Raw genomic sequence first — 12670 nt, 5'->3', positions numbered from 1 at the left:
TAGTCAAATGATAAATCTGCCAGGGATTTAGGTCAGTGTGAATTCTCTGCCTTAAGCCTACAAAGCCCCATCAACCTAAGTTGGCACTTAGTAAATGTTTGTCACATGAATAAAAAAAAAAAAAAATAGCACATGGCAACTCCCATCCTCATAAGTGCAAATCCACAGTTTTAATGCGAATTGTAGATAAATAGAATTTTGAACAAAGATTCTAACTTGCCATCTGCTTCATATGTACCCTGCCTTTTCTTCCCTTTTTCTTAATTCTATCTGGTTTGTTATGTAGCTCAGCGGAGGGGACACTTCTCATGGAATGTTCTGAGGTCAGTTCCATCTAACCCCATATGGAAAGGCCCACAGGTCTACATGTAGCCCTAAAGTAGGTTTGTTTTTGTTTTTGTTTTTTTATAAGAATCCACTGAAATAAATAATTCAGGGCCGGTCCTCAGTCACATGTCAGAAAGCCTCCATTAAGTCCAATGGAGAGTATAAATGTAGTGGTGGACCCTGAAAATACATGTATTTTTTACAACTCTTCCCAGATCCTTTTGGGAAAAATAATGAACTATAATATTAGGGAATATTCCAATTTTCTCAAGCAGGAAAAAAGAGAATTAGATGAGTTGGAAAAAATGGACTTTAAAAAAAATGGTGCAGTATTTGATGTTTAAAAAATCAAATAAAAGGCCACAAATTGAATGGAATAGCTTTTGTTAATGCTGAAACTTGCAGGGCCAGTTAGAGCTCATTAAGAGGTGATGGGAACTATGCAGATGAGATCAAGTTTGGTAATTGGCTGGTTCTGAATCCATTAAAAAGGTTATAGGGTTGTTTGGGTGGGTTATGTTTTATAAATGAATGATTAGAAGTATATTAATGGGCCAATGGGTTATAAGGCTGGGATTGGTTTGGTGATATAATGTCTAGAATTGCACTAAGCTGGGGACAAGGTTATGTGGATAGGATTAAATTTGGGGAATAGGTCAGCTATGATCATATTAGGTGGGTTATAGGGTTATAAAAAGTGTCCTGTGTTTGATGGCAATGAGAAAATGAAATTCTAGTTAGACCTCACTTGTATCCTTAGCACTTCTAACATTCTAATGCCTTTATATGTAGAAACTGCTTTCTGGAATGTATGTGGGGTCTTTCAGATACCAATCAAAATGCCTAATTCCCAGCAGAGTTAAAGTTTTCATTGGTGTGTTACAAAGATTTAAAAAAAAAATGTACACTGGGGAAAGGGAAGGGCTGAAGTAGTGTTGTAAAATTTTCTTAGAAGTGGGTTCAAGAGAAAGTGACATCTGAGCAGAGTCATGGAAAGTTGAATACACACGTGTTACTGAGGTGGCGATTGCAGGTTGAAAGGTAGTCTAGGAGGAGGTTTCATTTCTGTGAAAACATTTGGGCATATTAAACAGACCTGTGTCTTCAAGAATTCAGAGGTCCTATGTGTGTCTATGTTAGGGGAGGGTTGGGAGTAACAGGTGTGTGTATTTGTTTGGGTAGTAGATTAGACAAGAGAAGTTAGCAGGGGCTGGAGTTCAAGGGAAGAGTGGGTGTAGGCTGTGCTCATAAATGTGGCTTGATCTTTCCTGCTAGTCTGTCTCAAAATGTATTCCAGAGCAAATAAATGTTATAAGTACACAAAATGATTTTTTAAAAAAGGATTTTGTGGACTTAAATATGTTTGCTAATGCTACATTTTAAATTCTCAGCCTCTGGCTCATCTATAGATGTTCAATTCACTTTAGAATTTTAGATGTTCTGAGGAATTCTGCTATGACAAAAATGTGAATCCTTACTCCACCCTGTTTTAAGATTTCTTTATCACAGACACATTTTTACATACTCCAACCTCCAAAAGAATGGTTATTAATACCCATTTGAGTAAATGTTTTAAGGAACACACTTTGGGAAAATATTGCTCTAGAGAAAGAGAAGCCTTTATAACAAAGACTAAGAAAGTAGACACAAGGATACTCAATTTTCTCATTTTACAAGGGAGATATAATGATGTTATAAAATGAAAAAAAATGTTGATGTTGAATCTGAACAGTCAATGTGAATTATCTACTACTGAGTAGTTATATGACCTTGAGAAAATTTCCTCTCCATTTTCTTAAGTATACAATTAGGACAAAAAAGGAGTTTAAACTATTAAATAAAGTAATGCATGTCACAATGAGCACTGTGCCTCGCACATAAGAGCTTGACTGATGTTAATAGTTGCAATAATTCTAAACTTCCCCACTGTCTCAGGTACTCTGCCATGCTTGGTTCAACTTCCTGGTCCCTGAGTTCAAGTGGGAGCTCTCCCCCATATCATGTCCAGAGTTTCCCCTTAATCTGTTGCCATCTTTGGGGGCATTATAGGGAAACATCTTTGTAAGATAAGATTGAGGTGGCAGAATAAAGCTCATGGACTGGTATCATCTTCCTTCTTGGGTGTTAGATAATAAGGATGATTGATGTTAACTGAATGAAGTGTTCATATGAGAAGACCAAATATATAACTAAAAAAGAAGTAGGTTTTTAAGTGGCAAACATCCTAGTCTCATGAGAAAGGAGCCACCAGCTGACAAGGATGTTGAGCCAACTGTGATGCTAAAAGCTCAAAATCATGGGTAGACTTTCCAGAGACTTTTGTCCCAGCCTGCATGCTCATTTCTTCATGGGCAGCCATCCTTGAAGCTGGGAAACTGACAATTGAGAAAACAGACAGCTGAGGTCTATTTTCTCCATTCTGAACACTTGCCTGATATTTAGACTTTTTACATGTCCCTCCTTAGCCTCACAAGTCTTCTTGAATATACCACTTTAATTAAAAAACCTTATTCTTATCTTTAAAATGTTTCTCAAAATTGCCCTTGGTGGCACAGCAGAAATTTCCTGGATATAAATCAAGTTCAAATAATTAGTAACAGCTAACATAGTTTCCCCCTTCATCCAGGGTTTGGCAGGGTTACACTTAAGGAAATAAAGAAGTCTGATCTCTGTTTCTTGGGGACAGTGAAAGGCGAGACCTGAATCCTGTCCTGGTCAAGTTCCTTGCCCATTTCCACTCCATCATGACTTCTATTTCACAGCAGTAAAGAAATAGTTAAATTTCTTTATCAAAACAGGCTGAAGATTTAAATCCTTCCTTACTAATATTATTATTAATAGTTTTTAGTTTTTCTTCTTTTGGGATGCCCATCAGTGCCAGTAGTGACACTCACTTTCCTCTCTAACATGTTCACAATATTTTAGACACATCTGTGCCTGGGTTTTGTATGTTTTTCTTTGTTTTTGTTTTTTTCCATGGATGTAATGATTAAATTTGTGTCCCTCCAAATTTTAAGCTACTCTAAGATAACAACTTTGCCTTACTTCTCATTCTGTCTGCCCCTTTCCTGGCCCAGTGCCCAGAGCTAAGTAACTGATCAATAAATGACTGTTCAATGAATATACAAATGAATGAAAGCATTTTCTAAAATCTCAGTAGTGCACCTTACTGTACCCATTTTTCTTTTTTTTAACAAGAGAGCTGAAGCAGTTGATTGCTATTGTCTATTCTTGTGAAGACACACTGTGGTCTATAATAAAACAAACAAAGAACATAATCTTTAGTTGAACTAATTTGGTAACTTGTCCTTATTTCCCTGTGACTGTGTATCTAATAGATTTTTTTTTTTAATGTTTGAAAACAAAATTTGGTTTGTAGGCTGAGTCTGGAGCTGGAATGAATTTCTTTCATTTGTGTTAGAAACCTGTGAAAACAAGGGGTTTGGATGAGGACAACTGACAGACCCTTAACTATGAAATCACAAATGGGTACCACCATAATAATCAGGTGTATTTATAAATCAGGAACAACTTCCCAGCAAGACTGCCCTCCCTCACCTCCCACTGCATTATTGCTCCCTGCCAAAGCCATCAGCTTGCGCTTGCATTGCTAATTAACTGCACCACTCAAAGCAGGTGGATGGCCAAAGGAAACAACCCACAATTTTCCCTGTAATCATTTGTGTTTCAGGTCCCTGGACTCTGGGACCCGTTCTGCTTGACTTGCTCCCCACTCTCCACACTGAGCACACACACATGCTCACACCTGGGGGTGGGGTGGGGAAAGGAGAAGTGGCCTCTCCAGAGGGGAGAAAGAGAGGGAACCATCTGTGATACTTGCAAGAGAAAAACCTTTGGGCTGATTCAGGAGCTGGACTGAGTGTGAAAGAGAAAGCAGGAAAGTTGATAAAGCTCCAAAGCTTCCTAAAGAAAACATACCCTTTGTATTCCCAACACCGAATATTTTCACATTAGGTGATATTTTCTCTTGAGATTTTACAGATCTGTGCAATTCTTCATCCATACAAGCAAGGCAATTTTATCAGACATCCATTTTTTCTTTATGTCCAACACCAACCCTCCAGATTAAATCACCATTATCTTTTACCCTAATTCCTATAATAGCCTCCTTTTCCATTATGCAGCCACAAAATATGATTTATAGAAATCCAGTCCTGTTTTGGATTCCCCTGTTTCACCCTGCTGCTTAAAACTCTAACTTCTTTCCATTAACCTGAGGATCAAATCCTAAATTAATAATGGCTCACAGTACCCTGCATGACCTTGCCTCTACCTAACTTCCAACTCCCTTCCAAGCTACTTTGTACCTCAGTTTCTGGGTACCAGCTCTTTGTATAAACCACACTTTCTCATGCTTCAGGGCCTCTATGTGTTATTCCTTCTGCCTGAAACCTTCCTCCAATCCTTTACCTGTCCTCCTACTCATCCTATAGGACAAAGCCTAACTATCACCTTATTATCAGTAACATCTCATCCACTGACAACCTATACCCACTAATTTTAACCAGTCTTCCCATCTACCTTCTAACATTTCAGCTTTTACCTTTCTCCATAGCATTGATGACTATGGGTAGTTACATGCAGATCTGCATACATAGCAACATCTGTCTTTCATAGCGCAGTGCTTATCAAACAGAGGTGATTTTTGCCCTCCAGGGGATGTTTGGAAAAGTCTGAAGATACTTTTGGTTGTAAAAAATAAGAAGGGGGAGGCATGTTACAGGCATCTAGTGTGTAGAGGCCAGGGATGCTATCAACTATCCTACAATGCACAAGATAGGCCCCTGCAACAAAGAATTCTCCAGCTCCAAATAACAATAGCATCAACAGTTGAGGAACCCCAGCGTAAGTTATGAGCTCCATGATATAGGCCGAAACCATATCTGTCTTAAACATTCCTATTTCTCTGGGACTTAGGGTTTGCTTAACATATAGTACATTTAATAGATGTTGATTAAATGAATGCTTGGATAATCACACTGTATTCGAAACATGGGCCATCCACTCACTCACTGACTAATCATTTACTGAGCATCATGATACAGGTGGCAATATGTTTATCAGGAGCCTTAGACTCTAGAAGAGGAATAAGAATTTAAGCAGTAAGTTAAAATTGAGGTAGATTTCAGTGCATCACACATTATAAGAAATTATTTTGGGGCACCTGGGTGGCTCAGTTGGTTAAGCATCTGCCTTCAGCTCAGGTCATGATCCCAAGGTCCTGGGATGGAGCCCCACATCGGGCTCCCTGCTCAGCAGGGAGCCTTCTTCTCCCTCTCCCTCTGACCCCCACTCGTGCTTGCTCTCTCTTTAGTGTTCTCTCTCAAATAAATAATGTTTTTTTAAAAAAAGAAATTATTTCACCAGTTCAATGGCATAGAAGATGTTCAAAGGAAAAGGTAACATGGGTCCTTCATTCACTCAATAAATATTCATTGAGACCAAGATGATGGGGATGCAGCAGTGAATAAGACAGACAAGACTCCTGCCCTAATGGATCTTACACTCTAAAGGGGAATATAGAAAGTAAAAAATAAAAGATAAAAATAAAGGGGAAGACATACATTAAAAGGTACACTATAAATCAGTAAGATCATTACAACTAATCTATGTTCTATGAAAACAAGAAGTAACACGATGAGATAAAGGATAACAGGGAGAGCCCACTTTATCTTTTTTTTTTTAAGATTTTATTTATTTATTTGAGAGAGACACAGCGAGAGAGGGAACACAAGCAGGGGGAGTGGGAGAGGGAGAAGCAGGCTTCCCACGGAGCAGGGAGCCTGAAGCGGGGCTCGATTCCAGGACCCTGGGATCATGACCTGAGCCGAAGGCAACTGCTTAACGACTGAGCCACCCAGGGGCCCCTAGAGCCCACTTTAAATAGAATTATCAGCTAAATCCTCTCTGATGTGGCAATTTATGAGGTTTCAGTATAATTGTATAGCTCATATAACCGTGAGCCATTATGAAAACTTGGCAGATATACCAAAATAGTAGGTAAGATAACTTTCCAAACAAATGAAACATCATTCAATGTCTCTGATGTAGGAGAGACCTTTAATGTTGGAGGGGGAGAAAGGACATTAATGAGTCTAGGATCCAATGAGATTCAGGGAAAATGGTATCAAATGAAGTTGGAGATAACATAGAAGCAAATTATGAATATTCTCTAAGTCATGATAAAATGTATGGGTTTTTATTCTAGAAATGATAAGAAACTATGGGTAAATTTCCTAAATTTATATTTTAAAGGATCACTCTGGCTATTTCAGGAACAGAAGTGGAGAGAGTAGAAGCAGAGAAATCTGTTAGTAAGCCCCTGCAGTGGTCCAGGTGAGAGGTGGTGATGACTTTCACATGGTGGTAGAAGTGGAAAACAAAAGTAAACAGAGACATTTTTCTGAATCATAATAGACAGAAGTTTGTGACAAATTAGATATTAGATGGGAGGAAAAATGAAAAATCTAAATTTTGGCCAGAGAAATTGAGGGCAGGAAGTATTATTTACATTTAAAAAAAAAAAAGACTGGGGGAAAAAGATGCTTGTGTTTGTTTTGGGGGATGGCCAAGTACAACTGCAAGGTTAAACATGAAAATTGCAAAAGTAGTAATACTTACATAACACTCATTATGTGTCAGACCCTCTTCTATGCATTTTACAGATCTCGGCTGTTTTAATCTTCAGGACAATTGGTCACAACAGAGATGTGACCAATATCCCCATTTGACAAATGAGGAAACAAAGATAATTGGAATAACCTATCTTAGGTCAAACAGCAAGTGTCATGGAAGTGGATATATGGATAAGGCAGTTATGTAGATGCATCTGTAATTCAGAGTATACATCAAGGGTGTGGATGTCAATTTCTAAGCCATCAGAATTAAGACAGTCAGGAGATTTTAAGAAAGAGAATGTAAGCAGGAGAAAAAAAAAGCCTTAAAGCTTTGGTAATTTGATTAAACAATGTAAAAAAGATGGAAAAAAATGAATAAGCATATCTTTTTTCTATGGTAAGTTTATATTCTGTAATATTGGAACAACTAAGAAATAGAGAGAATCTTCTGTTTTTCAGAGCTCTGAATGCTAGGTTAAGTATCTTAGTTTCCTGCAAATATTCTGGGATAATTGAGAGTCTGCATGGCACATGCATAAAGTAGTGCTTAGAGATGACAGATCAGGCAGTGGTAGGTAGAACAGTTAAGAGTGGGTAGTGAATAAAAGTTTTGAAATCATTTAAAAGGCAAGCACAATACCAAATTTCCTCCCAGGGACAAGGAATAAAAGAACAGAGTAAACAATACATGGTGTTAGCAAGAGGACATCACAGGGGGCTGATAAATTCATTTTAGCAGAACAGCCCAATTTCCCTGGGGATTCTGTCTCTCAAAATGATATTTCTCCTTCATGCCTCCAATGCATTCCTTCTCTTTCACTTTCCTTGAAGATAGATGATTTAAGAGCTGTTGGGATTTTGTCAAAGGAAACATTCTCAGGGTTTCAGGTTCTCAACAAATGGAGCTTGGATGAGAAATTTCAATCTTGTGTAGATATGATATAGTGTGTATAAATCTCTGCACGTAGAGCTGAAGATCTAAAATATGCACATCTAAAATCTTTAGACACTTAAAATCTATTCTTCAGTGTCTAAATAGTTGCTGCTAGCTCCTTTTTTCTTTTTGAATAATCCTTATGTGAAGTCACCCTGAAGAATATGGAAAGAAAGATAACTAATATTTATGACTGCTTTCTATATTTTAGGCTCTGTGTTAGGCATAACACTACACAACTACGTCAAAAGGCAATTTGATTATTTATCTAGCACAAATGAATTCTCTACTTACATGAATTTCTCATTAGACCATAAAACTTGTAAAACAGTGATAGAGGTGAGGCCATGGGCCCCACAGCGACATTTTTCTTGATTTAAGTCCTAGCTTCCATCCTTTATGTAGGTATATAAACTTGGATAGGTAATCTAACCAATCTTGGCTTACTTTATTTAAAAAACAGAAATATTAATAGATATCATGATGAGGATTAAGAGTTAATAGACATAAGCTGCTTATAGTACAGTATCTATCATACTGTATCAATAAATGCTATTATTACATCTCCCATGCAGAACTGTAGATCAATAAATAGTTGATGTTGGATAACAGTATGTTCTAATGTGGGTTACTTTAAAAAGTGACTTTGAAGCCTGTTGATTGGAGGAGATTGAGAAATGTTGAGTGTAGTATGGTTGTACTGGTGATTTAGCTCAGACTAAAGGTGAGGAGTAGAGTTCAGAGGAAGACAAAAATCTAGGTCCTAAATGGTGTATGCAATGAAATAATGTTCAATATATGACATTAATTAGTAAAGAGTGCTTAATATCCAGGAATTCTAGCAGTTACTGTGAGACTTATGTATTTATAACTGGGAACTCAAGTACTGTTATAAAAATATTTGTGTATTTTTGGGAGGAATGGGTCAGCTACTTATATAAGATACTAAAAGGGGTGCATAAATCAATAAAATGTATAGTTGGAGATTGTGAGAGTCAAAGAAGAGCTTTTTATAAGAGAACATAAGAAAGATTTGTAATAGAAGCAAAGACAAGCTAGAGAATGGTGACATCACCTCAGAGACTATAAGGTGAGAAAAAATAAACAGGCTTCAGAGAAGAAGTGTTGTCAGGGGAGAGATGGTTTCAGAAACAAAAGAAGGTGAGGTAACATTCTGTGAGGTTTCTGATATAAAGGGGGAAACTTACAATGGAGTTGAGGTTATAACCAGCATAGAAGTAAGAGCCAAGAGAAATTTTAGAAAGCAGAAAGCATAGATTATTATAAACAAAAGTGCATGGTAAGATATGTAACAGTGTGTGTGTTTGTGTGTGGTGGGGTAAGAGCATGTTAGAGATCTTGAATTTTGATGGTGGATAAGGATGCCTGTGATGAAAGCAAAACTGCATTGATTGTGGCTCACGTGGGTGGATCAGTTGGTTGAGCATCCGACTCTTGATTTCGGCTCAGGTCATGATCTCAGCGTCCCCATGGGATCAATCCCTGTGAAGGGATCAATCCCTGTGAAGGGCTCTATGCTCAGCACAGAGTCAGCTTATCCCTCTCCCTCTGCTCCTCCCCCCCATCTCTCTCTCCCTCTCTCATAAATAAATAAAATCTTAAAAAAAAAAAACTGCATTGATTGTCCTTTAGATTTCACTATAACTGAACTGAAATTCCAAGTGGTTTTGGAAGCAATGAAGTGGCTTCCCAAACTTCTAAAGAAATGAGAAGTTGATGTGACAAAAAATTGTTTATACATAATGATAAAGTGAGGGTTCAAAGTTCCTTGCATTGGGTGCCTGGGTGGCTCAGTTGGTTAAGCGACTGCCTTCGGCTCAGGTCATGATCCTGGAGTCCCGGGATCAAGTCCCACGTCGGGCTCCCTGCTCAGCAGGGAGTCTGCTTCTCTCTCTGACCCTCCCCCCTCTCATGCTCTCTATCTCATTCTCTCTCTCAAATAAATAAATAAAATAAAAAAAAAAAAACAAAGTTCCTTGCATTAAAAGGGATATGCAGGATGGATGTAAGCAGTAAAGAGTTAAAAAGTAGAGGCTTTTTAAGAGATCAAAGTAACCTTTCCAAAAGGCTTAGAATGTTGAAGAATGTGGACTTTGAAGTTAGACTGACTGTCTGGTTTCCAATTTTGATTTCATCATTTTGTAAATGTTTGATTTCAGGTAAATGTGTATTTTTAACTTCAGGAACGTTCCATTTCCACATCTATAAAATGAATATAATAACGATACTAACAAAATAATTCCTTTAATTCTTCTATATTGTTTAAAACAATCTCTGGCCAATCGTAACTATGACAAAAGTCTCTGTTAAAACACAAAAACATATATACATGTAACAACTGTTTGACTTTGGATACATTATGTAAGCCATCCAAGTCTCAATTCTCATGTCTATAACTTACAGTAAAAATATGCATATGCCCCACAAAGTTTGATAATTAAATAAAAATTTAATGAGATAAACCAAGGAAAGCACATAGTACTGTCTTGCACATGAGTCAAACAATATTTTCTATTTTTTGTTATCACTATTAGAATTACTCTTTATAAAATCACATTACTTTGAATTGAAGGTTTTTAGACTTCATAAAAAGCACAAACTATCTGAAGGAAATTACTAAACTAAAAAAAATCATTTAAAATTTTTTTTTAAGATTTTTTTTATTTATTTGAGAGAGAGAGAATGAGAGACAGAGAGCACGAGAGGGAGGAGGGTCAGAGGGGGAAGCAGACTCCCTGCTGAGCAGGGAGCCTGATGTGGGACTCGATCCCGGGACTCCAGGATCATGACCTGAGCCGAAGGCAGTCACTTAACCAACTGAGCCACCCAGGCGCCCCAAACAAATCATTTTAATTTACAGTATTATTTTAGTAAAATGAGCTGCTGCCTCAATTGGTAATATTTTCCTAATAATCTGTTGTCATGTATTAACACCATAACTAAAAGAAACACAGGTAAACATCTACTAAAAATTAAAAAAATAATAAACATATATTACTGCAAAAAGCAGTAATTTCCCTAAGAGAAATTCTGTTTTAATGGGGATCAGGAATTTTAATTATGTACCCATTTGTTCATGTGTATAATATCGATGTTTGTCTCTGAAGGTCTTAACATACTTCCTGGGATGTCAAGTTTTGTATCCTGTAAAAGTACTTAAGGTTTCCCTGGTCTGATTTTAGTCCTCTCCCTTAATTTTAAAATAGGTTGTTAAAATTCAAGATGTCTTGTAACAACCCCTCCTGCAATTAAGAGACAGACGTGTGTGTCTGGATGTTTTTAGCAGGGGGAAAAATTTCAGGAAACAGCTGTAGTTCAGAAAGGAGCTATTCTGCTCTGTCCGTGGTGCTGAATATGATTTTCTCTGGGTATGGCAAAGCATTAATTGCTTGTCCAAGAATCCAAACAGGATTTGATTTCTACAAACACGTGAACTAGTCTGGAATGTATAACAACCAGCTGAAAGCATACAAAGATTAAAAGTAGAGGACATGTCATTTTATAGCATTAAATGAATGTGACAGTTTTATTGTTTATTTTTATTTTTTTTTAAAGATTTTATTTATTTATTTGACAGAGACAGAGATAGCGAGAGCAGGACCACAGGCAGCGGGAGTGGGAGAGGGAGAAGCAGGCCTCCCACAGAGCAGGGAGCCCGATGTGGGACTCGATCCCAGGATCCCGGGATCATGACCTGAGCCGAAGGCAGACGCTTAACGACTGAGCCACCCAGGTGCCCTATTGTTGTTTTTTTTTTTCCCCCCAAACTGGAAATGTTTTAGGTAATGCAAACCGATATACTATTTGATTTCCATCATTTGGGCTAAGTGTTTCTTCATGATTATTGTATGTTCAATCTTTTCTCCATTAATTAACTCCAAGCTTAGTTCTGAGCTTGTGAGACTTCCTAGTCAAAGTATATATTCAAATACATTATTTATGGCAAAGGTGTTTGTTGAGAACCTACTATTTGTAACATTTTATACCATGTATTTGGAGGACACATTATTTTAAAGTTTCAGTAACTGTCCATACTATTTTTTTAAAAAAACAAACTTTTGTGGAGAAAGCATATGACTACAAGATCTTTCACTTTCTATATACAACTACTTAGGCATTAATGAATAATGGGATATGGGATTCTGAATGTAGGGCTAATCAGGTTCTGACTTGAGACATTGATGCAGACTATGAAAGGGCCTATTTTAAAACTTATGCTTGTGCTTTACCCAAGGCTAGATAATCCTATCAGTATCTAGGGACAGGAGGAAGGCAGAATGGAAAGAAAGATTTAAATCCAATTGAATGCATGGAATTTGTCTGCAAAAAGGCAGATATGGCATGTGGATGCTCCAGTGAGATCAAATGGCTTAAGGAATGTTCGATGACTATTGCTGCATTACCCATGGGTTCTTTCACTTTGAATTATTTCACTATGAAATACTCCTCTGCTGGCTGCAGAGAGAGAATGACAGAGAAAAGAAACATCTTTGCCTTGTCTAAACTTTGTGGAGAGGCTCTTGGACATAGGTTAGGCTTGTCTCCTTTCATTTATTTTAACAGGCCCTAAATCACTCTTTCAATTCACTGCCTCCCACCATGGAGACCACAGCACTTTGCTCCTCCGTGACACCATAGTCACAGTAGGCTCCCATAACATGTTTCCACAGGTGCATTTCTAAGGATTTGAATAAGCTCCCCTTCCTCCCAACCATCACACTAACTTTTAATTTCTAGACACACACACACT

Source organism: Mirounga angustirostris, unplaced genomic scaffold, assembly GCF_029215605.1.
Source record: "Mirounga angustirostris isolate CCGP_5_RB_7025 unplaced genomic scaffold, mMirAng1.0.hap1 SCAF_15, whole genome shotgun sequence".
NCBI lineage: Eukaryota > Metazoa > Chordata > Mammalia > Carnivora > Phocidae > Mirounga > Mirounga angustirostris.
This window is presented reverse-complemented; position numbering follows the sequence as displayed.